Source organism: Camelus ferus, chromosome 22 (genome assembly GCF_009834535.1).
Source record: "Camelus ferus isolate YT-003-E chromosome 22, BCGSAC_Cfer_1.0, whole genome shotgun sequence".
NCBI lineage: Eukaryota > Metazoa > Chordata > Mammalia > Artiodactyla > Camelidae > Camelus > Camelus ferus.
In genome coordinates this window covers 16,389,602-16,407,565 of record NC_045717.1, presented here as the reverse complement: position 1 = coordinate 16,407,565, position 17,964 = coordinate 16,389,602, and the positions used below count along the sequence as shown (strand labels likewise).

At 47.4% G+C, this 17,964-nt stretch overlaps 1 long non-coding RNA gene across 1 annotated transcript; it reads right to left on the bottom strand.

The window, feature by feature from the left end:
* Positions 1–1,943: 1,943 nt before the first annotated feature.
* LOC116659014 lies at positions 1,944–14,224 on the bottom strand. The gene is made up of 3 exons (XR_004314284.1): positions 14,089–14,224; positions 2,925–3,096; positions 1,944–2,673 (listed from the first exon to the last, which is right to left on the bottom strand). It is a non-coding gene; the product is annotated as an uncharacterized LOC116659014 (long non-coding RNA).
* Positions 14,225–17,964: the final 3,740 nt, after the last annotated feature.

The window sequence follows — 17,964 nt, the reverse complement described above, 5'->3', positions numbered from 1 at the left end:
AAATAGACCAAAGATATTCCAAGGCCCAGCCAGTGCTATGGGGATTTCTTGCTGGTGTCTCAATGTCCCAGCCCCAGGGAAGCCATGAGAACTTGAAACAAGGCTCATATCCCAACACTTACACACCCTCCCCTAAGTCCACAAGGTCCCCTGCGGCCTGGCCTCCACAGCCTCCATCACAACAGGTTCAGTCCCACCTCAGGGCCTTTATACTGGCTGTTCCTTCTACCCAGCTAGCCCTTCCCTCACTCCTCACAAGGCCCTCATCTTCTCCTCCAGGTCTAAGTTCAAACATCCCCATTCTCAGAGGCCCCTCAGCCTCCCTGACCTAAGCTGCCCTGCCTCATTCTCTCTCTCAGCCCTTCCCTTGCACTTCTGAAAATTCACAATTACAATGTATTGATGGGTTCGGTCATCCTCCACCTCCCCTCTGTAATGGGAGCTCGCAGAGGGCAGGGCTGCAGCACCCAGTGAGTGTCCAATGAACAGGCAATAACAAAGGAGACTGCGGGAACCCAGAGCACATCCCCCTAAGGGAGAGTCTCTGGCCTCACCCCCGGCCTCCAGATCCTTGCTGCCTCCCTCCCACAATCTGCTTGGTGTTTGAGGTGTGGGGGTGGGGGGAGCAGAATTGAAACCCTACCCATCACAATCCAGAGCATCTTTCCCTTCCAGACTCCAGGCCTACACAGGTCCTTATTTTGGCATTTCAGCCCATAGCATGGATGGGATATCCAAGGTCAGGAGAGGTTCCGTTGATCATGCCCCTCCTTTACTCACACTCTGGCCACAGCTTCCCATCACCCTACAGAGGAAGTCCAGCTCCTCCACTCAGGTTCAAGGTCCTTCCCAAGTGTGTCAAGATCCTTCTTTTATCCTTTGCCTAATTCTCAGTCACCCTTTGGGTCTCTCTTGGTTGCATTTCCCAGGATTGACTGTTGAGACAATCTCAGGAAACATTAACTGCTGTCAGAGACCATAGTCACTAGACCAAGCATGTCAGCACATCAGGCTGAATGTGACTCTTAAAGTCAGGGGACTCACTACATGATATATGAACATCGTGGACTATTGAACTCATTGTTTGCACAATATATGAACATCATGGACCACTGACTACTAACAGGATACTAAGCATAGTATACGGAGCAGGGACTGCCTGAGAGCTTAGGTCGGGAGGTGACAAACCTTTTCTATAAGTATCCAGTTTATAAATATTCTCAGCTCTGTGGTCCATGCTGTGTTTGTTGCAACTAGTCAACTCAGCTCACTTGAAAGCAGCTGCAAACAATACTCAAATGAGTGAGCATGACTGTAACCCAATAAAATTTTATTTGTGGACACTGAAATTTAAATTTCATACAGTTCTTCTTTTTTTTTTTTTTTTTTTTGAATGGAGGTACTGAGCATGCAGGACCTTCTGCACGCTAAGCGTGTGCTGTACCACTGAGCTATACTCACCCCCAACACTGAATTTCATATAATTCTCATGTGTCACAAAATCATCTTCTTTCGATGCATCTTCAATCATTGAAAAGTGTGGAAGCCATTTCTAGATCTGGCCAGAGCTGTTTGTCAACCCCTGTGGGTAACAAAGTATCAGGATTCGTTGTTTATAAAGTAACAGAACTACGTTTAAAATGCTTCCAGGTCGCCAGCTAAGAAATCTTAGGGCAAGTTGATGACTGACAGTGTCTAACTATTGACAAGTAACAGGTTAGGACTCGATATTTATGACGTTTCAGAACCAAGGAAGTGTGGATGGCTAACAGGGTGACAGGACCTGGGTTTAAGCTGGACGCAGCCACTGGCCCCAGCATGGCAATCACCAGATGGGGCGCTGCTGCCTATTCTCAGAACACTGTTTACCAAGTATCCAATGACAGGGGCCGGTGGCAGGGTATCGAGTCACAGGGCAGTCACACCGAGACTTGGGCACTGTGACAACTCTAGACACCAGCTGTTTACAGTGACATGAGACCGGCTATTTACAGGAGACCATCCGCCCTGCTTCCGGATGCCAGAATCCGGACGGTGGGATGGGCTCCTCCTGTTTACAGAGGGCCCTGGTTCTGGGGACCTTTCTCCTGTAGCTGCCTCCAGCACCAGGAGTGAGGGTGCTCCCAGTCCAGGCGAGGTGTGGCTTTTGCTCACTCAAAGGACCCAGTGCTCAGTCTGGGCTCTTTGGTGAGGGCAGGAATTGAGCACTGAGGGCATTGGGTCCCGTGGTCCCACTTGGATTCTCTCTCGACACATCACTTAAGCTCTCTGGGCCTCTGCTTCCCTATATGTGAAAAAGGCACAAGGATGGAACAGGGTGGCCAAAACAAATACAGGACACCCAGTTAACTCTGAATTTCAGATAAACAATAAAATTTTTCTTTTAGTATAAATATAGACCACAAAACATTTGGGGATATACTAAAAAAAAAATGTATTGCCCTGGGTGCCATGATGTTTATTTGCCAAATCTGGTCCCACTTTGATGAAGCCTCCCCTACAGAAGGTTGTGAAGATCCAGAGGGAATTCCAGACCAGGCACAGAGGAAGTCCTTGGTGTGTGGTACCACTGACATTCACCGTCTTTCTCTCCCAGGAGCTCATGCGCATGCGCCTTGAGTAAGGGCTGATGATTGACTCATAAATGCACCATCTGTCTCTGAGGACCAGGGCCTGAGTGATAAGAATTGCATCATTATTCAAGAGTCTCACTAGAACATCAGCAAGAGCTCCGGACCACAGTGGTCCCATAGGAGGGCAGGGGGTCCTAGATTTTTTCATTTATAGTGTGTTCCCAGCAACCAGAATCTGGCCCAGTGCCCTGCAAGGCTCTGTAAAGAGTTATTGAGTGAATGGAAAATGGGATTCAATAAGTAGTTACTGAATTCAGTAACTGATCCCACAACTCTTTATTGAATACTTACTGTATGCCAGGCACCTCAATCCTTGCCTGCCCAGGGTTCTCCATCAACAAAGGAGATGGATATTAACACAGCCATCACCATAAGTGCCAACTGGCAACTTGGACAAGACCTGCCAAAGGAGATCCCCGGTGCTAGAAGTCTAGGAGGGCTTCCTGGAGGACCTGATGGAAACCTGGATGGGGAGATATAAACAGAGGACAGAGAGTTCCAGGCAGAGGGCACAGCATGTGCAAAGGTTCTGGGATGGCAGGGAACATGATGGTTTCAAGGGCTGTTTTCATGCCACTCCCAGCTCCTCTTGACAATTTTCCAGCTCCAGAAGCAAGGCTGGCTAGGCTAAGTTTAGGATGACCAGGGTTGCATGGCAAGTTGGGCAGGACGTTGTGTCCTGAATCGCCCACAGAGGGAAGGATGAAAGCCCCAGCCCAACCTCAGCCCTGGCGGGAGCAAGACAAACATCACCCAACATCGCCTCTGCCCTGGAATTTCCACAATCGCCTGCCTCCCAGGTACACCCTCCTCTCCCACAAGGCCCTGGCCATCTCAGGAGACACGCACAGGGGGAATGGGACACAGCCATAGGCTGCTGGATGGGGTCAGGAGGCAGAGAGAAGAGCTTCAAGATGCCCAGCTGGGAAGTCTCAGGGCCAAGAATGAGGGCTTGGGTGGCAACAAGAACAACCACCGTAATAGCACCACTAACCCCGGTGAGCGCCCAGCCAGGCCTTGCTGGGAGAGACCTCATTTAATAGCCACAAAAGCCCCACCAGGAAAGTAAATTGGTGCAGCCACTATAGAGGTTCCTTTAAAAAAAGCTAAAAACAGAGCTACCATATGATCCAGCAATCCCGTTCCTGGGCATATATCTGGAAAAGACAAAAATCGAATTTGAAAAGATGCATGCACCCCAATGTTCACAGCAGCTCTATTTACAATAGCCAAAAGTTGGAAACAACCCAAGTGCCCACCAACAGACAATTGGTTTAAGACCATGTGGTATATATATACAATGGAATATTACTTAGCCATTAAAAAGAATGAAATGTTGCCATTTGTGGCAACATGGATGGACTTAGAGAATATTATACTCAGCGAAGTAAGTCAGACAGAGAAAGACAAATATCCTATGATATCACTTATATGTGGAATCTAAAAAATGATGCAGATGAATTTATTTATAAAACAGAAACAGACTCACAGACATAGAAAACAAAATTTTGGTTACCAAAGAGGAAAGGAGGGGGTATAAATTAGGAGTTTGGATTAACATACACACACTACTATATATGAAATAGATAAACAACAAGGACCCACTGTATAGCATGGGGGACTATACTCAGTATCTTGTAATAACCTATGATTGAAAATACTCTGAATATATATACATGTATATAACTGAGTCACTTTATTTTTTTAAACTTTTTTAAACTGAGTTATAGTCATTTTACAATGTTGTGTGAGTTACTTTATTGTACACCTGAAACTAACATAATATTGTAGATCACCTATACTTCAATAAAACAAAAAAAAGCCCACCAGGCTGGTTCCATAAGTATCCCCATTTTACAGACAGGGAAACAGACTCTGGAGGAAGAAGCTGCTGGCCAAGGACTTGTGGTGACCCCAGGATGCAGTCTTAGTCAGTTTCAGTTTCTATGACAACAATACCAGAGAGGGTTGGGGTACAGCTCAGTGGTAGAACATGTGCTTAGCATGCACAAGGTCCTGGATTCAATCCCCAGTACCTCCATTAATATCTATCTATCTATCTATCTATCTATCTATCTATCTGTCTGTCTATCTATCTACTTATCTATAGATAATACATATTATTAATATATATGGATATTAACATATATATTAATATCTCAAATGTTGGGGAGCTTAAACAGATATTTATTTCTCAAAGTTCTGAAGGCTGGGAAGTCCCAGATCAAGGTGCCAACAGATGTGGAGTCTGGTGAGAACTCCTGGTTTGGAGACAGCTGTCTTCTTGCTGCGTCCTCACAGGGTGGAGAGAAGAAAGGAGGAAGTGGGTTCTCCCACGTCTCTTCTAATCCTATCATGGGGGCTCCACCCTTATGAGCTGATCACATCCCAAAGGCCCCATCACCCAATACCATCATATTGGGGATCAGGATTTTAATTTATGAATCTGGGGGGGGACGCATACATTCAGTCTATAGCAACTCTACCTTCCCTCTTTTTTTAGGGGGGAAGCAATTAGATTTATTTTTTTTAAATGGTGGTATTGGGGATTGAACTCAAGACCTCATGCATGCTAAGCATTTGCTCTACCACTGAGCTATACCCTCCCTCCACATTTGTATTTTAAGTTGTGTCAATATTAACATGATATACACAAAGCATTCGTGAAAGATATGTGAGTGTACCATTATCTAAACACAGGAAGGAGGTCAAAGATCAGTCCATTTAGAAATGGAGGTATTTTGGCTGTTACAGTTGCACAGAGATGTTGCCTGAGTTTCCACGTCTGTACTATAGAGGTAAGGACCCCCTCGCTGGGGGGGCTGTTGCGGGGACCAAGTAGATTGGAGGTGATGTGATAGGTACTGTCAGGTAGGATAAATAAATCCTGGGTTGGATTTAGTATCTTTTGCCCTCTCTGCTGCTGTTTTGTTTTACGCTGATGAAGGTCAACATAAAGAATAGATGGCACATCTCACCGTTGTCCAAATACTCGGGTTGCTAATCTACAGGGCAGGAGCCTTCCCTGCGTGGCCTGGGCCACCCCAGTGGAGCAGCAGCACTGTCCCAGCCACGCCCCAGTGCACAGATGTCCCTTGACAAGGTCCAGTCTTGGGGCTGCTTCTATTCTAGAACAATCTTGGGGAGAGTGAGGAGCCCGGGCCAGTATCCTGAGACTCTAGAGTCCTCGAGTCACTGAGAAGTTGGACTCAGGGTGACCAATGGGGGAGCTCATGGCCTGCTAAGGGGACCTAGAGGGCTGCTTTGGGGACCCAGCCATGTGGCCCCCAGAGTAGGGGGATTAATAGGTTCAGAGCAAGGTGGCCAGACCTGGGCTGGGCCCAGTGGGTGCAATTTTGACCTCCTTTGAAAGTTCAGCCCATCAACTATTCACTGGAGGTTCACCAATAGCTTGTGCCCCTCAGACTGGAGGCCCAGCAGTAGGTGCAGGGGTTGCAGGGAAGTCAGACAGTGGACTGGATACACCTGTGAGACAGACAGACAGACATTGGGAGACGAGGGAGACAGAGGGAGACAGAGGGAGACAAGCAGAGAGGCAGAGAGAGATAGTGAGAGACAGGGAGAGAGACACACACACAGATAGGGAGAGACAGGGAGACAGAGACAGCAAGATCGGAGAGAGAGAGACAGAGAAAGAGAAACAGAGAGAGAAAAAGTAGGGGAGAGAGACAAGCAGAGGGATATAGACACAGAGAGAGAGAGATGGAGAGAGAGACAGGGAGACAACAGCAGAGATGGGGGCTGGGGAGGCATAGAAAGCAAGAGCCATTAGTCCTACCCCTCAGGTCTGCCCTGTGGACCCCTCCCTGGCCTGAGACTGGTGCCCCTTTGACATACAGATGGAGAAACCAAGATCCCAAGCTCCCAACCAGCAGCTCCAAGGCTATGACAGTGGTTGGGACCCTCAGGTTGGAGAGATGCTGGAAGGACCCTGAAGGCTGGAGGCCAACAGATGAAAGGGACTCAAGTTTCTGGTGGGTCTCAGGGGCGATTTTGGTTTTGGAACCGAGTTTGTCCTGTAAGAAAAATTCTGCATCTCAGGTGAGGAGCCTGACCTTGGGATTAGCCCAAACCTAATAAGGTCGAGGGGGAAGGGGTCGTGGGGGAAGGGGTGTCGTGGACACAGGGTGAGAGCAGCAGGGTCACTGTGAATCTGGGGATGGCCCACGGGTCACTGTGTGTTCTTGACTGCAGGGTGTGTTTGAAATTTTTCCATGACACAGAGCATTTTTAAATGACCTCTGGGCTCTTGAGGCTGATCCCAGGCCTGATGTCCAAGACTGAGGGAAATCTCAGCTCTTCCTGGAGATTGGCCCAGGGGCACCAGAGTGGGGGATGCTGAGAAAACTTTGGGAATGGCCCAGGCCTGAGAAAGAGGTGCCAGGCAGCCTCGAGTGGGTGGCTGGGAATTCTGCTCCTAGCATCCCCACTCCCCCAACACCCACACTGCCCCCTACCCCACCATCGCCATGTGCACACCCCCACACCCATGGGCAGAATGACCAGAGCAGTGACTGCCCCTCCTCACCCCTGAGGGAGGGGGCACATCTAATACACAGAGTGACCTCCCCTCCCATGGGCCACCTCCCTGGGAGATGCTGGGGGAAAGCTGGGGCTGGGGGAGTGAGGGGAAGTGAGAAGTGATGGCCTGAGGTTTTAGGGGACCTGGGGACTCATCTCATTACTGGAGATTCAGGGACTGGGGTTGGCCTTATCTTTGATGTTCCTGAGGAAATGGACTGGGATCAAAATGACTAGATCTAGAGAAACCTGTCATTTCACCAGGAAAAAAAATCTCTCTAAACCATGGCTTCCACCAGGAGTGAGAATATGAGGACGGATAAGTCAAGGGCTTAAAATGGGCTTGACACACATCTCCAAACAGGCAGGATCTATAATGGAATATTACTCAGCCATAAAAAAGAATGAAACAATGCCATATTGCAGCAATGTAGATGGACCTAGAGATTATCATACTAAGTGAAGTAAGTAGAGAAAGACAAATATCATTTGATATCACTTATATGTGGCATCTGAAAAAGTGATACAAATGTATTTATTTACAAGACAGAGACAGATTCACAGACATAGAAAAGAAATTCGTGGTTACCAAAGGGAAAGCAGGGGGAGGATAAATTAGGAGTTTGGAATTAGCAGATATAAACTACTATACAAAAAATAGATAAACAACAAGATCCTACTCTATAGCACAGGAAACTATATTCAATACCTTGTAATAACCTATAATGAAAAAGAATATAAAAAAATATATGTATAACTAAATCACTATGCTGCACATCAGAAACTAACACAATAGTGTAAATCAACTATATTTCAACTAAAAAAAAAATCTGAAGCATAAAAAAATGCAGTGGTGAATGGAAGATCTGGTGAAAGGACCCTGCAATCAGAAAAGAGGAATAAATGAAGGAAATGGTGCTCTGAACCCTTCAGGGAAACAAAAACAGCTGTATTAAGAGATAAGAAGGAAGCAACGGGGACGGTGGATGTATCATATTCTTGGACAGGGAGGCTGAGGCTCAAAAGACACTGATTCCCTCTGAAGTTTTAACACAACTCCAATCAAAGTCAAAACAGAGTTCTTCCCCCAGAACTTGATGATTCAAATTTTTATCTGGAAAAGCAGAAGGTTGCAAATAGCCAGGATGCTTCTGCAGAAGAACAGGGCAGTGTGACCTGTCCTACCAGATGCTGGAACCCATTACAAAGCCTGTAATTGAACCAGAGGGATGTTGGCACAGGAGAGACACATTGATCAACTCACAGACACCCAATGCAGGTTAGGAATTTTGCTCCAAGTTGGAGAAGGTCTGTCCCAGCAGTAGAAAGGGGAGACTATCTTATAAAGGATCTGGAAAGTGAGAATCCATGTTAAAAACAATTAAATTATTAAACTGGATTCCCACATCACACAAAACTCAAGCCCATGTGGGTGAAGGGGTTATGTGCAAAAAAAAAAAAAATATATATATATATATATATATATATTTATATACACAATAACAAACTAGGGGAAGACACAGACATAGTAAACAAATTTATGGTTACTGGAGGGAAGGAGGGTGGGAAGGGATAAACTGAGAGTTCAAGATTTGCAGATACACACTACTACACATAAAATAAGCAACAAGTTTTCTTCTGTATAGCACAGGGAACTATATTCAATATCTTGTAGTAATCTATAATGAAAAAAATATGAAAACAAATATGTGTATATATATATGCATAATTGAAACATTATGCTGTAAACCAGAAATCGATGCATTATAAACTGACTATATATTTCAATTTAAAAAAAAATGAAAAGAAAAACAAACTAGGGAAAGATATCTGCAATATACTTGACTAACAGAGGAATAGTATCAAACATATATAAAGAAACCCTATAACTCCATGAAGAGGACAAAGACGGGGCATCATTATTTGGGATGGGAGGAAGTGTGGGAGTTTCCCGGGGCTACCAAAACAAAGTACCATGAACTGAGTTGCTTAAAACATCAAAAATGTATTCTCTCACAGTTCTGGAAGCCAAAAGTCTGAGATCAAGGTGCTGGTAGGGTTGGTTCCTTCTGGAGGCTCTGAGGGAGAATCTGTCCCATGCCTCTCTCCTGGCTTCTGGTAGCTGCCTACAACCCTTAGCATGTCTTGGCTTACAGCAGTCTCTGCTTCTGTCTTCACGTGGCCATCTCCTCTGTCTCACATCTCATCCTTTTTCTTATCTTATTGGAACACTCATCATTGGATTTGGGACTCATCCTAATCCAGGATGAGCTCATCTTGAGATCCTTACCTTAATTCCATCCCATTCACAGGTTTCAGGTGGACACGTGTTTTGGAGTGTAATCATTCAGCCCACTATAGGGGAGACCCTTGATCCTAAGATCATAACCTAATAAACAGAACAGTCATCAGCCTGAGGTTCAAAAGCCACATTCCTAATGCTGGAATTCTTGTTCCTTTCTGTGTCCACTGCTCCTGGCAAGGACCTAGCACACAGCAGACTGGAGGTGATTCCGGAGCAGAGAAGTGAGTAAATCTAGGCTCCAGCTGGCTGGGGTTTAAGTCCTAGCCCTTCAGATCAGTGACTTGACCTCTCTGTGCCTCAGTTCTCTGGTGGAGGCAGAGACTGGAGTGATTTGACTACAAACCAAGGAACAACCAAGGGTCGCCAGCTGCCACCAGAAGCCAAAAGAGTATATTTTTGTTGTATTAAGCACCAGGATTACCGTCATCTGTTATAGCATTCCCTGGAAACTCATGCAGTGCCTCATAGGACTGCTGGGATGATTCAGTGAGTAAATACCTGACACGATCTGGTATGCACTTAATATAAGTTCCCTGGGAGAATAAAATGTGCTAAAGCACAAAGCATAAAGCATGAATTAAGCATTGGCTGTTGATTGAATGAGTGATGGAAGCTAACAGTGAGGAGGGCTCAGTGCAATCTCAGACCCCAGGACCCCTAACTCTCCCGTGACCCGGGGGCGCCCTGCCTCCCCAGCCAGCACGTTGTGTCCAGCCTTTTCCTCTTAAGCACAGACACCGTCCAGAAGGCAGCAACAGGCGGTTGGAGCCGGACGCTATTTGCAAATCAAAACCGGGCCTGCGGCCTTAGTCACCCACTTGTGAAACCAGCGCTGCTGCTTCCGCCCTCTGAGAAAGTCCCCCAGTGACGTGACGCCACGCGGGGGAAGGACAGGGAATGTGGAGGGGGCTGAAGGCTGTTCCTGGGGGATCTCGGGGAGTGCCAGTGCCTCTGTGCTTCAGTTTCCCCATCTGCAAGTGGGCACATGGAATGTGTGCCGGGGGTGGGGGTGGGGGTGCGGGTGGAGATTTCAGGCTCCCAGCAGGGCACATTGGACTTGGGGATGCTGAGTGAATGACTCAGGTTCTCCATCTGTGAACTAGTGAGAAACACACAGCCACCAGAGTGACCGCATGTGGTCATGTCCTTCCCTTGGGAGACATAAATCAAGTCCTATCATCCGCCTAGACATCCTCCCAGGGTGCTGCACTGTTTCTAAGTTGGAGACCATCACCCTCCCCACAGTCCCTAAGGCCCCATGGGGTCCAGCCCTGGTGCCCTCCCCCCATCATCTCCCTCCACTACCTCCTGGCAAACAAGCTCATTCCCAAGTTGGAGCTCTTGTTTCTGCCTGGAACCTTCTCACCCACACCTCCTGCTCTCTCCCTTGGCTCATTCTGGCCCTGGGCCCCAGTGCTACCTCTTCCAGGAGGGCCTCTGTGACTACATATTGGGAAAGACCCTTCCTCTGTCACATCTGGTTGTGTGTCCCACATTATCTGTACTGTCCATCTCCCTCCTGGCCCCCAGATCATGAGTGCCACAAGGGCAGGGATGTCTCAATTATCCCCAGCTATGTCCCCAGACACCGAGCCCAAGGCCTGGCACACAGTAGGCATCTGATAAATGATTCACAATCAGTGTGATTATTTGTGAGCTCATTGATTTGACCCTGCTGTGAACAAAATCTAGACTCCTGATGGTAGGAGAGGAAGAAAGGGCATGTGGGCAGGAGTGGACTTTGAGCTGAGACCTGAAGGAGGCAGGGGAAACATCTGGGTGTCTTGGGGCAAGCTGGTCTCTGGTGGAGGCACAGCTTGTGCAAAGTCCCTGAGGCAGGAAAGTGGCGGACTTGTTGAAGGCACTTTCAGGAGGCCAATGTGGTCTGAGCAGGGTTAAGAGGGGAAAGTGGGAGCAGCAAGGCCAGCCTGGCCTTGTGGCCCCAAGGAAGACTTTGGCCTTGACTTTCCTTGACCAGGGAGGTCAGCTTTCTCCTGATGAAACTAATCTCCTTCTATCTTTCTTTGATTTTCTCCTAATTTCAATCCTTGTCAGAGGGAGGAGGCTCACCACTCACAGTTAAAATTAGGCTTGACCTAGCTTCACACAGCTTCATTTACTCCCACAACAGCCCCAAGACCAGGGCATCATCCCTGTTTTACAGATGGGAAAACTGAGGCTCTGAGAGATGAAGCGGTCATTCAGGTCAATGAGTGGCAGAGGCAAGATGTGAACGCTGGACGTTGGGCACCAGAGCCGCATCCTGCCTGGGGGGAGGGACACACATCATCAAATGTTCCACCCTGGAATGTATTGTTCAGTCCCTGGCTTTAGATGCAGGCAGGGGTGGAAGCCCCCCAGGGGTGTGCTAAAAATTCCAGTTTCGATGTTTCTGGCTTTAGTTTCTGTGGTTCTAGGATGCAGGTATATCTCGTGTTTGTTCACTCGCTTGTTCACTCATTCCTAGCTACCTTCAGGTGCCTGCCTTGTGTGGAGAGATGTCCAACTTAGGGGGGTCTGGGCCCAATATAGATACCTCCAGCTTCATAGAGTCAAGACTGGGCCAGAGGAAGGTACTCAGAACTGGGGATCCCTAGAGGTTTGGAGGCAGTTTGTGAGGGGTGGGGTGTTTCCTGAAGAAAGGACCCTCAGCCTGAGAAGCCCAGAAATTTCCTCCCTGCCCCCCTTACCATGATGAAAGTGAGGAGAGGGAGGGGACACTGCGGGGCTTCCCAACCCCAGAGACTCCCTGGGACTGAGGCCTCGCCTCAGACCCCACCCTCAGGTCCCCATTCCCAGCTGGTACCAGGCAGCTGCCAATGCCACTGGGACACAGCCTGGGCCACCCGCCAAACCTGCCCTTGGGAAACTAGCTCTGGGAGATGAGGGTGTCTCCGCCCAGCTTGTCTGGGTGGAACCATGTGCAGTGACCATTTATGGGGCCAGCCTTCGGGGGTGGGGTGCAGGGGTAGGTTGGAGGGCAGCCTGAGAGCCACAGAGCCTGGTAGTTGGACCAGGGTGACCAGTGATGGCACTGAAGCTGGGGGCTCTGGACAAGACTCTGCATGATACAGGCCTTAGTTTCCCCATCAAAATACACCACAGCCAGGAAAAAAAAAGCAAACACACAAAAATACACAAAAAGAAAAAAAGAGAGGAAAAACAAACAAAAAAGAAAGAAAAACAAATTGGAGCGCAAGGACCTACTGTATATAGCTCAGGGAACTATATTCAATTTCCTGTAATGAGCTGTAATGGAAAAGAATCTGAAAATATATGTATATGTGTATGTATATACATAACTGAATCGCTTTGCTGTACACCTGAAACTAACATTGTAAATCAACTACACTTCGATTGAAAAAAGAAGAATTTTTTGAAAAATCAGAGCTGACCCCTGTGTCTATGGGTTTTGAGCTGCTGAGTTTCAGGGTTAGAGAGGGATTCTTATGTGGTTTGGGTCTTCTGGGCAGCAGGTGAGTCCCCTAGGTCGCCTGGAGCTGGACCCTGAGGACATAAAAGGGGCACTTGGGGGAGATTAGGATCTTGGCTTGTTACAGGAAAATCTGGACTTTAAGACACTGGCCAGGCCTGAGCTGACCCGGCTGACACAGACCTAGTCTAGGAGATCTGGAGCAGAGTTGAGGGAGAGTCAGAAGCAGTGAGAGACAGAGAGATAGGGTGAGACAGAAAGATAGGGAGAGAAATGAGACAGACACGTCAAGTGTGGTAGGGAGGGGCAGAGAGAGAAAGAGGCGTGGGATGGACAGAAATAGACAGGGAGACACGAGACAGAAGAGAAAGAGAGGGAAACAGGATAGAAGGAGAGGCAGAGAGAGAAAGAGGCGTGGGATGGACAGAAATAGACAGGGAGACACGAGACAGAAGAGAAAGAGAGGGAAACAGGATAGAAGGAGAGGCAGAGAGACAAAAGAGATGCAGGGGCCAATCAGAGAGACATAGCTCCACACAACCTAGCAGATCCTGGGGAGCTGGGAATGCAAGAGCAGCGGGAGGAGCCCCTCCTGGAACAAATGTCTGCGTGCTCTTGAGCAAAATGAGACATCAGTGTTATTGAAGATGTTGTTAGGGACACAGCTCCCTAAGGTGGGAGACTCCGGAGCCAGAAACCCTATTCGCGTCTCACAGCCCCCCAGGAGAGTTAACTACCCCCATTCCACCGATAGGGAGACTGAGGCTGGAGAGCCCCAGGCTGCACAGCTAGCTGGAGGCAAAGCCAGGAGACATTTGTGCACCGACTCTGTGACACGCATCCGTCCAGCCCCCCACCGAAAGGCACACCACGGCTGGTGGAGGAGAAACCTGCCCCTCCTCCCGCGCCAGCCTCTCCCTGTCCCCATCCCCGTCCCAGCCCGCCCGCCCGCCCGCAGAGTGTTTTTCTTCTCTCCTCCTGGGCGTTTGGTTTCGGCAGGAACCGCCATGCCCGCAGGCGGTTCCCGCCGGGCAGGGTCAGCCGAGGGCGGGGACGGGAGCCAGAAGCAGCTCCGGGCCCGGGTGGGGAGAGCTCGGGGCGCGACCTCCGCCATCCTCCCAACACAGGGAACAGGCAGGGTCCCTCCCGCCCCCTCCGTATCTTGGTTCCCCCACCTGGAAAGTGGGACCCTGCGTGGTCGCGGTCCCCACGCGTGGCCAACGGCGGCGCGAGGAGGAGGGGGCGCGTCGCTCGGTGTGGCCAAGGGGCGGTCGCCTCCGGGCGGGGTTTCCCGCGTCCCTGCCAAGGTTCCGAGCGCTCTGTTATTAAACATTGATGGCAGCTGCCGGGTGCCTGCCCGAAGAGGCCTCCCAGTGCGGGGACAGGGTAGGACGCAGATGTCCAGACCGAGTCGGTGGAGTAAGGGGGTGGGTCAGGGCCAGCCAGGGGGAGAGGCTGGTGACAGGGAGGATGGGGAGAGATTCCTGCAACAGAGGACATCAAAGACAAGGAGAACTCTTAGATATGACACCCAAAGCACAAGCAAGTAAAGGAAAATACATAAATTGGGCTGCATCAAATTCAAAACTTTTCTTTGACAAAGGACACTTAGAAGGAAAAGACGACCCACCGAATGCGAGAAAATATTTACAAATTACACAGCTGACAAGCGATTAATATCCAGAATATATAAAGAACTCTCACAATTGATTAATAAACAGATAAATAACCCAATGGAATATGAACCAAGGATTTGGATGAACATTTCTCCCAAGATGTACTAATGGCCCATAAACACATGAAAAGATGCTCGACATTATTAGTCATCAGGGAAAGGCAAATCAAGCCATAGTGAGGTACCACCTCACACCCACTAGGATGGTTAGACTCAAAAAAAGAAATGGGGGGGTGAATAGCAGGTGTTGATGAGGATATAGGGAAATTGGAGTCCTCACACACTGTTGATGGGAATGTAAATTGTGTAGGCAATTTGGAAAACAAGTTTCTCTATAATTTAAACATGGAATTACAGTATGACCAAACAATTCTACTCCTAGTTATATACCAAGAGAATTGAAAACAGGTGTTCACACCAAAGCTTGTACACATTGTACACAGTGTTCATAGCAGTAGTAGTCACAATCGCCTAAAGATAGGAAACAACCCAACTGTCCATTAACAGATGAATGGATAAACAAAACGTGGTCCATCCATACAATGGAAGACTACTCAGCTCTGATATGTGCTACAACATGGATGAACCTCAAAAACATCATGCATTATACACCAGAGACTGACACATTGTAAACTGACTATACTTCAATTAAAAAAAAAGCAACATAATGCTGAGTGTCTTTCATAAAAGGCCACATATATGATTCTACTTATATGAAATGTCCAGAACAGGCCAATCCACAGACAGAAAGCAGATTAGTGGTTGCCAGGGGCTGAGGGAGAGGGATGGGGAGGGCCTGCTCCTGGGAACTGGGTTCCTTTTGGGATGATGGAAGTTTTCTGGAACAAGATAGTAAACAACATTGTGGTTGCACAACATTGTGAATGAACTAAATGCCATTGAATTGTTCACTTTAAAAGGGTGAATGGGGTGGGGAGGGTATAGCTCAGTGGTAAAGCACATGCTTAGCATGCACAAAGTCCTGGGTTCAGTCCCCAGTAACTCCATTAAAATAAATAAATAAATAAACCTAATTATCTTCCACTTCATCCCCCTCCAAAACCCAATAAATAAATAAACAATTTTTTTTAAAAAACAGCAGGTTAGATGATACAGAAGAATGAATAAGCAATCTGGAAGACAGAATAGTAGAAATCACCCAATTAGAACAGCAAAAAGAAAAAAAAAAAGGTGAATAGTATGGTATGTGAATATATCTAAAAAAAAAAAGGAGGAGTGGGCAAAGGTGCACAGTTAAGGGAAGGGCATTTTACTTCAAGCCAAGGGCCTGGCAACTGCAGGGCACAGGCCAGGCCAGGGCTGTTCTGTGTCATCTCCTGTGGCCATGGTCCCCAGAGGCCCCTGATACTCCAACCCTATCCCAGTTCAAGGGAAGAGGTGGGGATGACATCTCTTTCTGACCAAACTACCCAGAGGCTGCTGCAGAGACAGAAGAGGGAGGTATCTAGGGAGGTAAACTGAGGCAGCCTGTCTCCCTGATGGAGACACGCATCCTGACTCATGGTAGGAACCACAGTGTAAGAGAGAGTCAGACCAAGGGAGAAAGAGACAGAGGAGAGGAGGTGAGAAAGAGCGCAAGGGTTCTGGAGAAGCCACCTTACCCATTTTACAGACTGGAATACTGAGGCCAGCTAGGCTTAACCAGGGCTGAACCACAGCAGGAAGAATCTATGAACAATTCACAAGTCAGGTCTCCTGGAGAAGGTGTGGAGAAAAGGGAACCCCATCTGTGGGAATGTAATTTGGTGCAGCCACTGTGAAAAACAAAATTAAAAATGGAGTTACCATATGATCCAGCAATCCCACTCCTGGGCAGGTACCCAGAGGAAACTTTAATTCAAAAAGATACATGCACCCCAATGTTCGTAACAGCACTATTTACAATAACCAAGACATGGAAGCAACCTAAATGTCCATAAACAGATGACTGGATAAAGAACTTGTGATATATCGATATAGTGGAATACTACTCAGCCATAAAAAAGAATGAAAGAATGCCATTCACAGCAACATGGATGGACTTGGAGATCATCATACTAAATGAAGTAAGCCTGAAAGAAAAAGAAAAATATCATATGATATTACTTATATGTAGAATCTAAAAAAATCACACAAGTGAACTTATTTACAAAACAAACAGGCTCACAGGCATAGAAAACAAACTTAAGGTTACCAGGGGGGGATGGGGGTGGGGAGGGATAAATTGGGAGTTCAGGATTTGCAGATACTAACTACTGTATATAAAATAGATAAACAACACAGGGAACTATATTCAATACCTTGTAATAGCCAATAATGGAAAAGAATATGAAAAGGACATACATATATACATATAAATACACACATATACATATATATGTATAACTAAATCACTATGCTGTACACAGATATTAAGACAACAGTGTAAATTGACTATAATTTTTTAAAAAGTCAAGTCTCTAACTCTCCTGCTCCAGAACTTCCATTCCATCTCCCACCAGCCCAAGAACAAAACTCCTAGATTCTCAAGCCCCTGTGGGCTGTGTCCTCTATCCCTCCTCACCTACTCCCCACCGACCACATCTGCCACAGGACTTTTGCTCTTGCTGTTCTGGTCTTTATTCACCATCTTGGCCCTCATACCACCTCTTCCAGGAAGCCCTCCCTCACTCCTGTTTTTCATACTGTCATTTGTCACTCTCCCAGGTTTATTATAATTCTCTTTGTGGTGATTAGATTAGCATCTGCCTTCCTCACCCAACCAGAAGCACCTCATGGCTGGACTGATTCTGACCTGCGTGGGACAGGAATAGGTATGGAGTAGGTGCTCAACATTGATTTCCTGAATCAATGAATGACTGAAGCTGTGAAAAGGGGTCTACCACAGTCTTGATTCCTGGAGCAACTGGAAGGAATCTGAGAGATCAACACTCAGAGGAGCCCCAGAATAATAAGTTCATAGCAGGTGCTCAATAAACACTGGGACAGGGCTCTGCTAAGCAGGGTTGCCCAACCCACTGAGCATTCAGACCAATGCCCTGAACCCTTTCCTATTATACAGATGGGCAAGTAGAGGCCCAGAAAGGAACCTCCTGTGGGTCATTTTCCAGCAGCCAAAACAGACTTCAAGTGGCTTTAAAAAAAAAAAGAGAGAACCAGTGTGGCGAGCTTCAGGCTTGGCTGGATCCAGAAACTAAGATGCCAACTCTCTGTGCATCTGTTCGCTCTGTAAGCTTCTCTTCCAGGCATGCTCAGCCTTCCCTGGGTAGAAGCAAGGTGCCATTTCCCCCATTCATTTTAGCAAGAATTTCTGGTGGTGGTTAATAAAAATCAAATTCCTACTCCTTGGACCCAGGGTGCTGTGCCTGTGGATAAA